Source organism: Schistocerca cancellata, chromosome 4 (assembly GCF_023864275.1).
Source record: "Schistocerca cancellata isolate TAMUIC-IGC-003103 chromosome 4, iqSchCanc2.1, whole genome shotgun sequence".
In the NCBI taxonomy this organism is placed as follows: Eukaryota; Metazoa; Arthropoda; class Insecta; order Orthoptera; family Acrididae; genus Schistocerca; species Schistocerca cancellata.
Genome location: NC_064629.1, coordinates 739,669,070 through 739,681,506, shown reverse-complemented (window position 1 = coordinate 739,681,506; position 12,437 = coordinate 739,669,070). Strand labels below are relative to the sequence as shown.

The 12,437-nt window shown below is 38.0% G+C and overlaps 1 protein-coding gene across 3 annotated transcripts in view; it reads left to right on the top strand.

Moving 5' to 3' along the window:
• The window catches only part of LOC126183535 (membrane-associated tyrosine- and threonine-specific cdc2-inhibitory kinase), a 174,296-nt gene that overhangs the window by 18,498 nt on the left and 143,361 nt on the right, over window positions 1-12,437 (top strand). The window lies entirely within an intron of this gene.

Below are 12,437 nucleotides of genomic sequence, written 5' to 3'. Positions count from 1 at the left end.
ATGTGCTGGCCAGGGGAGCAGTCAAACATTTTCTGTATTTAGAAAGGCCCGTACAAGACCTGCAACATGCGGTCGTGCATTATCCTGCTGAAATATAGGGTTTTGCAGGGATCGAATAAAGGGTAGAACCACGGGTCTACACATCTGAAATGTAACGTCCACTGTTCAAAGTGTCGTCAGTGCGAACAAGAGGTGACAGAGACGTGTAACCAATGGCACGCCATACCATCACGCCCGATGATACGCCAGTATGGCGATGACGAATACACGCTTCCAATGTGCGTTCACCGCGATGTCTCAAAGCACAGATTCGACCATCATGATGCTGTAAACAAAACCTGGATTCATCCGAAAAAATGACTTTTTGCCATTCGTGCACCCAGGTTGGTCGTTGAGTAGACCATTCCAGGCGCTCCTGTCTGTGATGCAGTGTCAAGGGTAACCTCAGCCATGGTCTCAGAGCTGATAGTCCATACTGCTGCAAACATCGTCAAACTGTTTGTGCAGATGGTTGTTGTCTTGCAAACGTCCCCATCTGCTGACTCAGGGTTTGAGACGTGGCTGCACGATCCGTTACAGCCATGCGGATAAGATGCCTGTCATCTCGACTGCTAGTGATACAAGGCTGTTGGGATCCAGCACTGCGTTCCGTATTACCCTCCTGCACCCACCAATTCCATATTCTGCTAACAGTCATTGGATCTCGACCAACGCAAGCAGCAGTGTCGCGATACGATAAATAGCAATCGCGATAGGCTACAATCCGACCTTTATCAAAGTCGGAAACGTGATGGTATGCATTTCCCCTCCTTACACGAGGCATCACAACAACGTTTCACCAGGCAAAGTTGGTCAACTGCTGTTTGTGTATGTGAAATCTGTTGGAAACTATCCTCATGTTAGCACGTTGTAGGTGTCGCCACTGGCACAAACCTTGTGTGAATGCTCTGAAAAGCTAATCATTTGCATGTCACAGCGCCTTCTTCCTGTCCATTAAATTTCGCGTCTGTAGCATGTCATCTTCGTGGTGTAGCAATTTTAATGGCCAGTAGTGTAGCTAAGATGTTCAAGATGAATATACCTAAGTGGAATGGAGGGAAATAAAACCTCAGAAAGTTGTATCTGCACGAATTAGACCTCAAACTTTTGAAACCATTTGTAGAAGACTTTCGCTGCTTATCATTTACACTATGGGAGACATCCTTGGAAAGAAATTAGAGATAATTGGAAGTACTCCAAATGAAGAACCAGCTGGGAAAGCAAGCTGCAACATGTGTGTAGGATATAACTAACCAGAGAGCCAGAGACAACAAAGTTAACCTGTTTTAACTGTGGTCACCATCTGTGTAAGTGTCATTCAGAGTCAAATCATTTTGTGTGCAGGCAATAAATGTCATCTGTAAATGACAGTATTATTTCTAACTGAATTGTGTATTTTGAAATTTTCCAGTATACCATAACCTATATTTGTGCAACGGTTTTTATTTGTTTTTTTAAACATTTTTATCGAGGTCAGGAGTTTGTACAAACTTTCCTTTTCGAAATTTCGACCACCGGGGCAACTTGCACATTTTTGGACACCTTGTATGTTCCAAACATTACAGTTTGTTATAGTGTCTCTGAGCCCTTTTAAACTGATTTCACATTAGAAACACCATCACTTAAAATAAATAAATACTGCAAAATTTATAGTCTGTTGTAACACTGGCAAATTTTGCCCTTGGTTGGTGCTCCATGTAACCTACAAAGAGTTAGTGCTCCTGGGATTAAGGGAGATAAAAATTTAATTGTGATGGTGGCTGGAAGTTGATAGTAGGAAAAGGAAGGGTAGTAACTGAATGTGGACTACAGGAAAGAAATGAAAGAGGAAACCACATGGTAGAATTGTGCACAGAGCGTAATTTAATCATCACTAACACTTGGTTTAAGAGTAGTGAAAGAAGCTTGTCTACGTGGAAGAGATCTGAAGGTAACAAAAGGTTTCAAATCAACTGTATAATGGTGTGACAGCTTTTGGAACCCGATTTGAAACTGTAAGACATTTCCACGGGCAGATGTGCACTCTACAAGTTATTGGTCATGAACTGTAGGTCAGAACTGAAGAAATTGCAAAATAGGAAATTGAGGAGAGGAGACCTGGAGAATTTAAAAGGACAGGTTTTTGTGAGTTTCAGAGGAAGCATTAGCCAACTATTGACCAGAACAGGGGAAAGGAATACAGTAAAAGACTAATGGGTAGCTTGGAGAGATGAAATAGTAAATGCAGCATAGGATCAAATAGGTAAAAAGACAAGGCCTAGTAGAACTCCTTTGCTATCATGATAGATACTGAATTTAATTAAAGAAAAGAAAATTTAAAACTGCAGCAACTGAAGTACTCTAAAGGGAATAAAAATGTTTACAAAATGAGATTAACAGGAGATGCAAAATGGCTAAGGAGGAATGGGTAGATGACAAGCATAAGGATTTAGAAGCATCTATCACTATGGGAAAGTTAGAGATTGCCTACAGGAAATTAAACAAGCTCTTGGAGAAAAGAGAAGCAACTGAGTGGATACTGAGAGCTCAAATGGAAACTTAGTCCTAAACAAAGAAGGGAAAACTGAAAGGTGGAAGGATTGTGTCAAGGTCTGTGCAAGGGAGATGAACTTTATGACAATATTATAGAAAGGGATGAGGCTGTAGATGAAGGTAAGATGGGAAATATGATACTGCGAGAAGAATTTTAGAGTAGTGAAAGACTTAGTCTAAACAAGGCCCTGGGAGTAGATGACATTCCATCATAACCTTGGGAGAGACAGTCAGGACAAAACTCTTCCATTTGATGTGCAAGATGTATGAGGCAGGCAAAGTACCCTCAGACTTACAGAAGAATATAATAATTCCAATTCCAAAGAAAGCAGGTGCTAATGTGTGAATATCACCAAACTATCGGTTTAATAAATCATGGTTGCAAAATTCTAACATGAATTCTTTACAGAAAAATGGATAAACTGAAGCCAACCTCAGAGAAAATAAATTTGGATTCCAGAGAAATGTAGGAACACATAAGGCAATACTGACCCTACAACTTATTTAACAAGATAGGTTAAGGAAAGGAAAACCTATGTTTATTGCTTTTGTAGACTTTAAGAAAGCATTTGACGATGTTGACTGGAATACTCTCCTCAAAATTATGAAGCTAGCAGGGGTAAAATGCAGGGAGTGAAAGGTTACCTACGACTTGTACAGAAACCAGATGGTGATTAAAAGAGTCATGGGCCATGAAAGGGAAGCAGTGGTTGAAAAGGGAGGGAAACAGGTTTGTAGCGTATCCCCAAGACATTGTCTTGGAAGGAGGATATAAAATGAACATCAACGAAAACAAAACAAAGATAATGGAATATAGTCTTATTAAATCAGGTGATGCTGGGGGAATTAGATTAGGAAACGGGACACTTACAGTAGTAGATGAGTTTTGTTACTTGGGCAGCAAAATAATTGAGGATGGCTGTAGTAGAGAGGATATAAAATGTAGACTGGCAATGGCAAGAAAACTGTTTGCGAATAAGAAAAATTTCTTAACGTGGACTGGATTTAAGTATTACAAAGTCTTCTCTGGAAATATTTTTCTGGAGTGTAGCTGTGTATGAAAGTGAAACATGGATGATAGTTTAGACAAGAAGAAAATAGGCTTTGGAAATATGGTGCTACAAGAACACTGAGAATTAGGTGGGTAGATCACATAACTAATGAGGACGTACGGGATAGAATTGGAAAGAAAAGAAATTTGGGCAAAAAGAAGGGAGCAGTTGACAGGACACATTCTGAAATACCAACAGATAACCAGTTTAGCAGTGGAGGAAAGTGGGAGGGGGATAAAATCTTAGAGGGGGGCTAAGAGATTACATTAAGCAGATACAGAAGGGTGTAGGTTGCTGTAGTTATTCGGAGATTAAGAGGCTTGCACTGGGTAGACTAGCATGGAGAGGTGCATCATAAAAATGATTCCTTATCCATTAAACTGCAAATAATATATTCTCGAACTCACAGTATGGATTTGTAAAGTGTTAAAGTACTGAAAAGGCTGTTTACACATAAATGAGGAATGTTCTTCATTCTTTAGACAATAAATCACAGGTTACTTGTATAAACCGTGATCTGCCAAAGGCAATTGATCGTAAATCACAAGATTCTTTTAAATAAATTAAAATATCATGATGTAACAGAAAACGCACTAGAATGGCTTAGATTACCACGTTTCCTAATAGGGAAAAATTGGCCAAGAGCAAGTAGGACTCGTGCTCTGAGGGTTCCATACATATTTAATTAGATGTATCCATGTAGTCTATCCATCCTGGGAATCAAGACTCTCGACAATTTTTGCTTGTTATTAATATTGATGTTTACAAACAGTCAGTCGGATACAAACAACAATTTTTGTTTATAAATACAATTAATAATTTTAGGATTTATGCCTCTACTTGTAATCTGAATCTGTGCTTCTTGCCAAATATCATTATTCTATGTCAGTGGGAAATACCCTATAAGTTTTGGTGAGAGAGTTTGGGGGTATTAAAATATGTGACATAAATGGCTGTATCTTTTGAATACATTGACCTAGAAGCTTAACTTCTTCACACTGCTAGGGGACCATAGACCTTAGCATGTGACACAAATTACAACTTGATACCTGTACCCATTCTTGAGAAAAAGGGGTCTAGACAGATGGACAGACAACAAAGTTATCCTATAAGGGATCCGTTTTTACCAATTGAGGTACGGAACCCTAAAAAAAGGGTGTCAACAGGAAAGAGTGCTGTGTTAAGTGGTCAGTCATCATCCAGTTGGGAGTGGATTACATGAGATGTCCCACTTTGTTCCACCCTGTGGCTCTTACTTTTCCTTGTTTACGTTTTTTGCCCCCTGATAATAGAGACATTGCAATACATAGCAAATGGAATATAAATTTAGAAAGAATGGTTAATAACGTTTTCATGGACATTAATGAATGATTCTCTCCCAGTTCTTTGTTAAAAAACTTTCAAGAAACACAATATGTAGTTCATAACTTCCAAGAGGTATCCTCCCAGTGCATGCCTAAAATATGACGAGCGGAATGATGATGATAAATTTTTGGGATTACAACTTGATAATAAATTCCAGTGGGAGGAGCTTAACACAGAGCTGCTGAATTGCATAAACAAATATTTATTCGCAATACGAATGTTTTCAGATGCAATTGAAGTGGTAGGGGGCGAAAGAGTTGCTAGCATACTTTACTTACTTTAACTTCCATTCCATAATGTCATAGGGATCATTTTTAGGGTAACTTATCAAGTCAAGCTGAGGTTTCCGTAGTCCAAAACTGTGTACTGTGAATTATTTGTTGTGTGAACTCGGACTGTTCTGCAGAAGCTTCTGTAAGGAACTGGGGGGCTGCTAACTACTGCTTCCCTATATATTTATTCTTGAATGAAATTTGCCATAAATAATCTTTCTTTCTCTTTCCCTTACCCTTTCTCTTTCTCTCTTTCAAACCAATGTGGAATCAGCACTAGAACAAGAATAATGTACATAGAAAATCACTTACTTTGATGTAGAAAGGTGACCATTATTCAGGAACACACATTTTCAGTAATTTGCCAGCAGCAATAAGAAGTTCAGCTAATAAAATTCACAGATAACAGATCTATTTATTAACCTCAGAAAAAAACAAATTCATTACTGATATTAAAGATACCCCTAGACCAATGAGTAAGCTTTACGAAAACATGTCGGGAGATCCAAAACCGTAAAATACTTTAGAGAGTGGATGTCGGTGAAATAATAGCTCTCGAACAAAGGAAAATTGAGCTCGGTAGGACATAGTTTGTTTGCAGAAAGATGTATGTCTTGAAACATCTACCGATCAGTATCAAAATAAAGACACCAAAACACAATAGTCAGACTGTAGGTTCTCTGTACAGCAGAGTGCCTATCCCTAACCAAGAAGATCCCAATAATTCATATGCATAAAGGATTTATTGGTGGTCAATTCCTCAGACTCCATTAACCATGTTCTTCATACAACCAATTAATTTATTAATTAATTAATTTATTATTACTAATAACATAAAGTAACTTGATGCTAAAAAAGTCTGACGTCTTGCACATCTTAGGTGCAATTATATGATCAAAGTTAATAAGTGTTGCAAACTACTGCCTGTTTAGCAAACTACTGCCTGTTTAATGATGATTGGCTTTAATAGTCTAAGAATTATCTTATGTGCCTCATTGTATGAGGGTCATTCCAAAAGTAATGCCTCCTGTTTTTATTCATGGAAACTAGAGAAGATACATTAATCACAACAGCACAGCTAAATAGAGCAATATTTCAGCTACAGAATGTCATTTTTCCACATAGTCACCACCATTTGTTATGCACTTATGCCAACGATGAACGAGAGCCTGCATGCTGCGCTTGTGAAAATCGGAACCAGCGGATGTTAACCACTTCCTTACAGCTTTGACAACAGTGTCCAAATCTTGAAAATTTTTGCCACATAGTCCATCTTTCAGAGGCCCAAAGAGATGGGAGTCTGAAGGTGCTAAATCTGATCTGTAGGTGGATGTGGTAAGACAGTCCAGCTGAATTTTGCAATGTGTTGTGTGGTAACAAAACTGGTGTGGGCCTGGCGTCGTCATGGTGCAGGTGAACGTTGGTCTTCTTCTCTGGCCTTATCCTGGAAATTCGGGCTTTCAACTTAGTCAGTGTCATCTTGTAGCATGCTGAATTGACGTTCTCTCCAGGCTCCAGGACATCCAAAAGAACCACACCAGAAGACTGTGTACATCACTGTACCTGCAGACAGCTGTGTCTTGAATATCTTATTTGATGGATAATTTGCATGTCACCACTCCATGGACTGTCCTTTTGGATTCTGGCTTGAAGTGGTGACACCACGTGTCATCTCTGGTGACGATGCTATTCAGAAAATTGTCATCTTCAGCTTTATATTGGTCCAGCAGGTCGCAACAAATTTCCATTAGATGAGTTTTTTTGCTCTTGTGTAAGCATTCGTGGGACCCATATCATACAGACTTTGCAATAAGTAAGATGTTCCAACATTTTTTCCAAGGCATTACAGCCGACATTCAGCGTTACACACAATTCTGTGGTCATTATCTGTCAATCAGCATGGGTGAGTTGATGAAGATGCTCTTCATTACGAGAGACGACAGCTGTGCAGGGTCGATTGGGTCATGGCTTGTCATGCACACCCTTTTCACCATCTTGAAAATACTTTACCCATTGCTCAGATATATTGCATAATCTCCGTACAGCTTTAACAAGAGTCTATGGATTTCAATTGGAGCAATTTCTTCAGCAGTGAGGAAGTCAGTCACACATTGCTGTTTTATATGTGCATCCATATCAGACTCCCTTTTGGAACACTCCTCTGTTGGCGCCAACTGCTGCAGAAAAATGGAACCATCTGCAAATGAAAGAGAAAGGTTCAAGCATTAGCACTAGACCAGCAACATCTGGCATGCACATCCAAAGTCACCACAAAAAAATAGGAGACATTACTTTTCGAATGATCCTCGTATGTCCATTTTCATGTTTGTGGCAAGTTTATTATTTCGTAAATGAAACTGTCCCCCCCCCCCCTCCCCTTCACCCCTTCCCCACATCTGTGAGGACTGTTTTACTTACAATGTGTGAAAAGAACATTAGCATGTCTTTTGTGTAAATATTTATTATGTATTCTTGTTTTATGATACACGTCCTTGAAGATTTCCTTAGCTTGACTCACATATAATAGAATAGCTGTGGTATATAAAAAGTGTTGTTTAATGCATGGAAAGTTAGGAAAAACATATAATGCAATATTATATATACTGTGTTTAAATTTAAAGTATATTAGAAGTAAAACATTTCAGAAACTGCCAAATAGGGTACAGCAAGTAGGCAAACTTCACCCGGTCAGCAACTAAACACCAACACAAGTTTCAGTACTGTATATTAAGTATGCTGTCAAATAGAGTATGATGATTTAAAAAATTGCATGCAAGCTACAGTATGTCATTATTCTACTGCTTTAAAGAAGTTACTTAGCTTTATTTGTAGGGTCATTTCACACAGTTTCTTTAGCGTATTGTTTTATGCTTATCAGGTGCAACAGCTCAATTGGGTTTAGTTCGGTTCACTTTTGTCACTCCATCCACATAATCACTTTATTTACATTTTACAATATTTCATGTGTACTGGGAACTCTTCTTCAGCTTCATCATCCTCATCCTCGACAGCTTCGCTATTCTTATTTCAAATAGCATCAATAATGTCCTTCTGATCTGTGATATCCAAAATTGATTCTTTGTTGTCGACGACTACCCAACAGTTCAAGATCAGTATTGCACTATAGAACATGATATGCATACTGAATGTCACTCCTGTTGAAATCTATGTCACTACAATGTTCATATGTTGCATTTTCTTCAATGGGACACTTTTTCCAGCAATTCGTAACAGAGGCCTACAGAACACGCAACACTCTTAAATTTGCAGATTTCAAGAGCATTTCCATTTTTTCATCTGAATTCACTATTGAAGTGAGTAATTCAGGTGATAATGAGCCTTAAATGCTTGTATAATACCCTGATCCAGCTGCTGAATTGATGCCATCGTGTTATTTTGCAGAAACAAAGTTTTTATTTTTCCATCTTCTTTTTGCAGTGCATCAGCAAGTGGATGAGCTGAACAGTGATTGTTAGTAGAGCTTCTTTTCTCAGCTTAAGTGACCATATATGCTTTCACACTGATGTAACAAACTCTTCTGGAAACTAATTGGTGAAAATGTCACATGTCATCAAAGCAGTCTTTGAATGCCTGTTAGTAAATTGTAATGATGACTTGTTCACATGCTTGAAACATCTCACACATTTACATTTACCTGTACAAAGAGGTTTCATCTTATGGCTGCCCAATTTATTTGTAGCAAAAAGGAGAGTTATTTTGCCTATATTCATTTTCAAACATGTCCTATTTCCAGAACTTCTTTTTTGGTAGTCCTGCTTGGAAGCAATCGATAATAAGACCATTACTTGTGTAGAGTTTCAAGAAACAGTGAAGCAGACTCACTGTTGCAAGATGTTGCTGTTGCTGCTGCTTCTTCTTCTTCTTCTTCTTCTTCTTCTTCCGTCGTTGTTTGGCGAAGTCCATGGTGCCATTTCCATTCTGAAAACCATCTGTCAGAAGGTATAAAATTTTTGTTGCGATGTAAATCAAAGTGAAATTTTTCAGCTTGGGCTGTAATAATTGGCTTGGAAAGTGGCACACCTTCTTCTCTTATATACCTATAAAGGTATTCGTCGAGTTCATTCTCTTTTCCTAGTTTAGTATTTTTGCTGGCTCATTCCCACATCACTTTTAGCTATGTTTACAAAACTTTTTAGTTTATTCTTTTCGTTTACTCATTCCCTGATTGTTCCTTCAGGTCCACTGCTCTCTCATGATAAATTTGCTTTAGTTTCACTATTCTTCACACAGTCAATAATTTTTAGTTTATCACTCACAGAATACACTTTCCATTTCTGTGACGTTGTAACAAGCACGTGGAATCTAGACAATGAGTGAATGATTTATGATCCACATAATGCTTATGCTCATTTCAGTTACTGCCCATCACTGTTGTAGTCACTTTGTTGACTGCACCATAGTGTTAACCATGAGATATGTATTCAAAGGTTCTGTCCAGCAACAATCGTGTTATGGTGATCAGACAAATCAAAGGCGGAGTTAAATTAAATCCATCAGTTTTGATTATTGTTTAGAGAGCTTGGAGGTTGCAGCAGCAAATTATGCTGCCGAAAGGCTACATGCAGACTGTAATAAGGTTTTCTCAAGTTTATAAAATATACTAAGAGTGCAAAAATCGTTCATAAATTATATCTAATTTTGGGGGACCTACCTTATATCTTGTTATATCCAAATCTGCTGTGTATCGGGCTTCTACTGTTTTTTTTTTCTTTGCGTGCTCAGTTGATATATATCTATTAGTTATGCCAAGTGTCAACATGTTCTACATTATTTTATGTTTCATCTTGAATCAGAAACATGTTCATCTTTGAAACAGTCATTACATATATCGTAATCATATGACATATGCTTTTTTCTGCACAGAAACTTTTTGGAAGAAATGTATCTGCAATTGTGAATAAGATTAGACTTCAGTTACACAATTTATTTGTGACATGCAAAACTTTGCAGTGGACCCAGATTTCTCACTTCACGCGAATGGTCGTCTTAACCAGCTCGGCTAGCCGAGCACACCTCCCAGGCCGAACCAAACCCCCACGTCATCGTGTGTTCACATCTTGCACTCGCACAGTTGCTTTGATTCCGAAAAAGGAGATCAGGTCAGACCAGGAGGCATACTCAGGTAGCCAAAGTGGTTAAAGCGACTGCTTGCGTGAAGTGGGAGAGCTAGGTTTGAGTCCTGGTCTGGCACAAATTTTCATGTGTCACCAATAAATTGTTCAGCCAAAGTCTAATCACATTCACAATTGTGAATACATTTCTTCTCTTTCATACGGCTGTAGATCACGGCAGTGTCTGAAGGACATTGGATAGTAAAAATCAGTTTCAGATAAACCACAGTTTAAACAGAGCTTGAAAGACATATTGGTAAGCATTTGTTCCTACTCTATAGATGAACATCTTAATAGGGACTGTCAAAACCAACTTAAGTAAAAATGTCTGTCAAATTTCAGTTTTGACACAGTTTGGTCACAACAATCAACATTAGGTATTCTGTGTATGATGAATTTATTAAAAGTGCATAAATATGTTTCATTCTGATGGTGTATTAATTGTGTGAATGTTAGCAGTTCCATTTTAAGGTATTAACATATTTTGACAATCCCCTTACAAATGATCAGGGAAATGGAATATTACATTCAAATAGTCTTATGTTTTTTGCGTTATACTTTCTGACATGGTTCCCACCCAAGAGAATCGTCTCATTTGTGGGTCTGTGGACAAGATCTGAATCTAATCTAATCTAATCTAATCTATACAGTAAAACACAGAGACTGCAAAACAGAAATTCTCCGTTTTCACATAATTACTTTTTGGGCATTTTGTACATTTTTCTTTCTTTCTTTCTTTCTTCATTCATCATCCACATTTCTGTTTGCAATCCCTGGTCTTTCTGCCAAAGATCCTTGGTTTTCTTCTTCTTATGTTATCTTCATGGCCACTTTGTTTGATTGGGGTAGAGATGTCATTTGTCCTCTCTTGCACTTAACTGGCTGTATTAGCTTGATTCATAATTAACATTGGAACAATCCTCTGGCTCTATTATCGGCCTCATTATTTCTGGCAAATATTGTTTGAGCATTTATTCCAGCAATATCCAAGGTACGGAAAAATATTTTTCTTGATGTGGAGTAGGTGGTGCACTTTTTCATCCTCTTTTTGTGGAATTGTTCATTGTGATAATTTCAAGCTCCTTTTTCTCCCATGTGCTGTCATCTATTTTATTGCCAAGATGTGTTGATGAAACAAGTATCATGTTCTTGTTCTTTCTTGACACACAAGAGAGAACTGTCAAATCGTTTTGAAATCCAAATAAACTACTGTTTACTTCATGTTGATTAGCATTAACAAATTCAGGAGAAAGTTCAGGTTTAGTTTTAAGGAACAGTTCCAACTAAAGAAAGTTTTTTTCCTTCAGCAGTTCCTTACACAAACAACAAATAGTAAACCAGTTGTCTGCCAGTAACCTCGGCCATCATCATCAGATGAATTCCCACCTTTTGCAGTGAGTCTGAAACTTCACTGTTTTCTGACATGTCTCCTATGCCAGGGCTTACAAAGTCTGCCATCATAGTGTGTTAGAATCTTCAGACTGTACTTTGATGGCTTGCTTGCTACATACTGGTGGAAACTAAATTTTACTATGAAAGTGACTAACAATTCACCCACTGTAGTATATTCAGATGCTGTGTAGTTCTTGTTGGTGTTTTCCTGGGACAGTTCAAATATTTCCCCAATAGGTGCAAGGGTATCTATTTTGTTTCATTCATGCCTGGTTTGAATGTCATCACGCTGTTTGCATCTGACCAGGAATAGGAACCGATACTCACTCACCGCAGTGTGAAATTGTCTCAGATCTGAAACCATTTGTGTTCTACACATCCTGTAGGCTTGCGTGTCCAGAGCAGTAAAAACTGGATAAAATAAGTAACCCAACAAAAGCCTTAAATTCAGTTACATCTCTGTGTCATTTTGTTTCCTGACAAAATTGCTCAAAATGCTTCTTATGTACACATTAGTATGTCCACACATTTTTTTCATCAAAAACCAAAAGGAATCACTCTAAGATTGATTTTGCAGTTCTAGGTGCACCGTTCACATCTGGTGGATGAGTTATAGTATTTTGATATTGCATGCATACATTTCCTAATTGAGT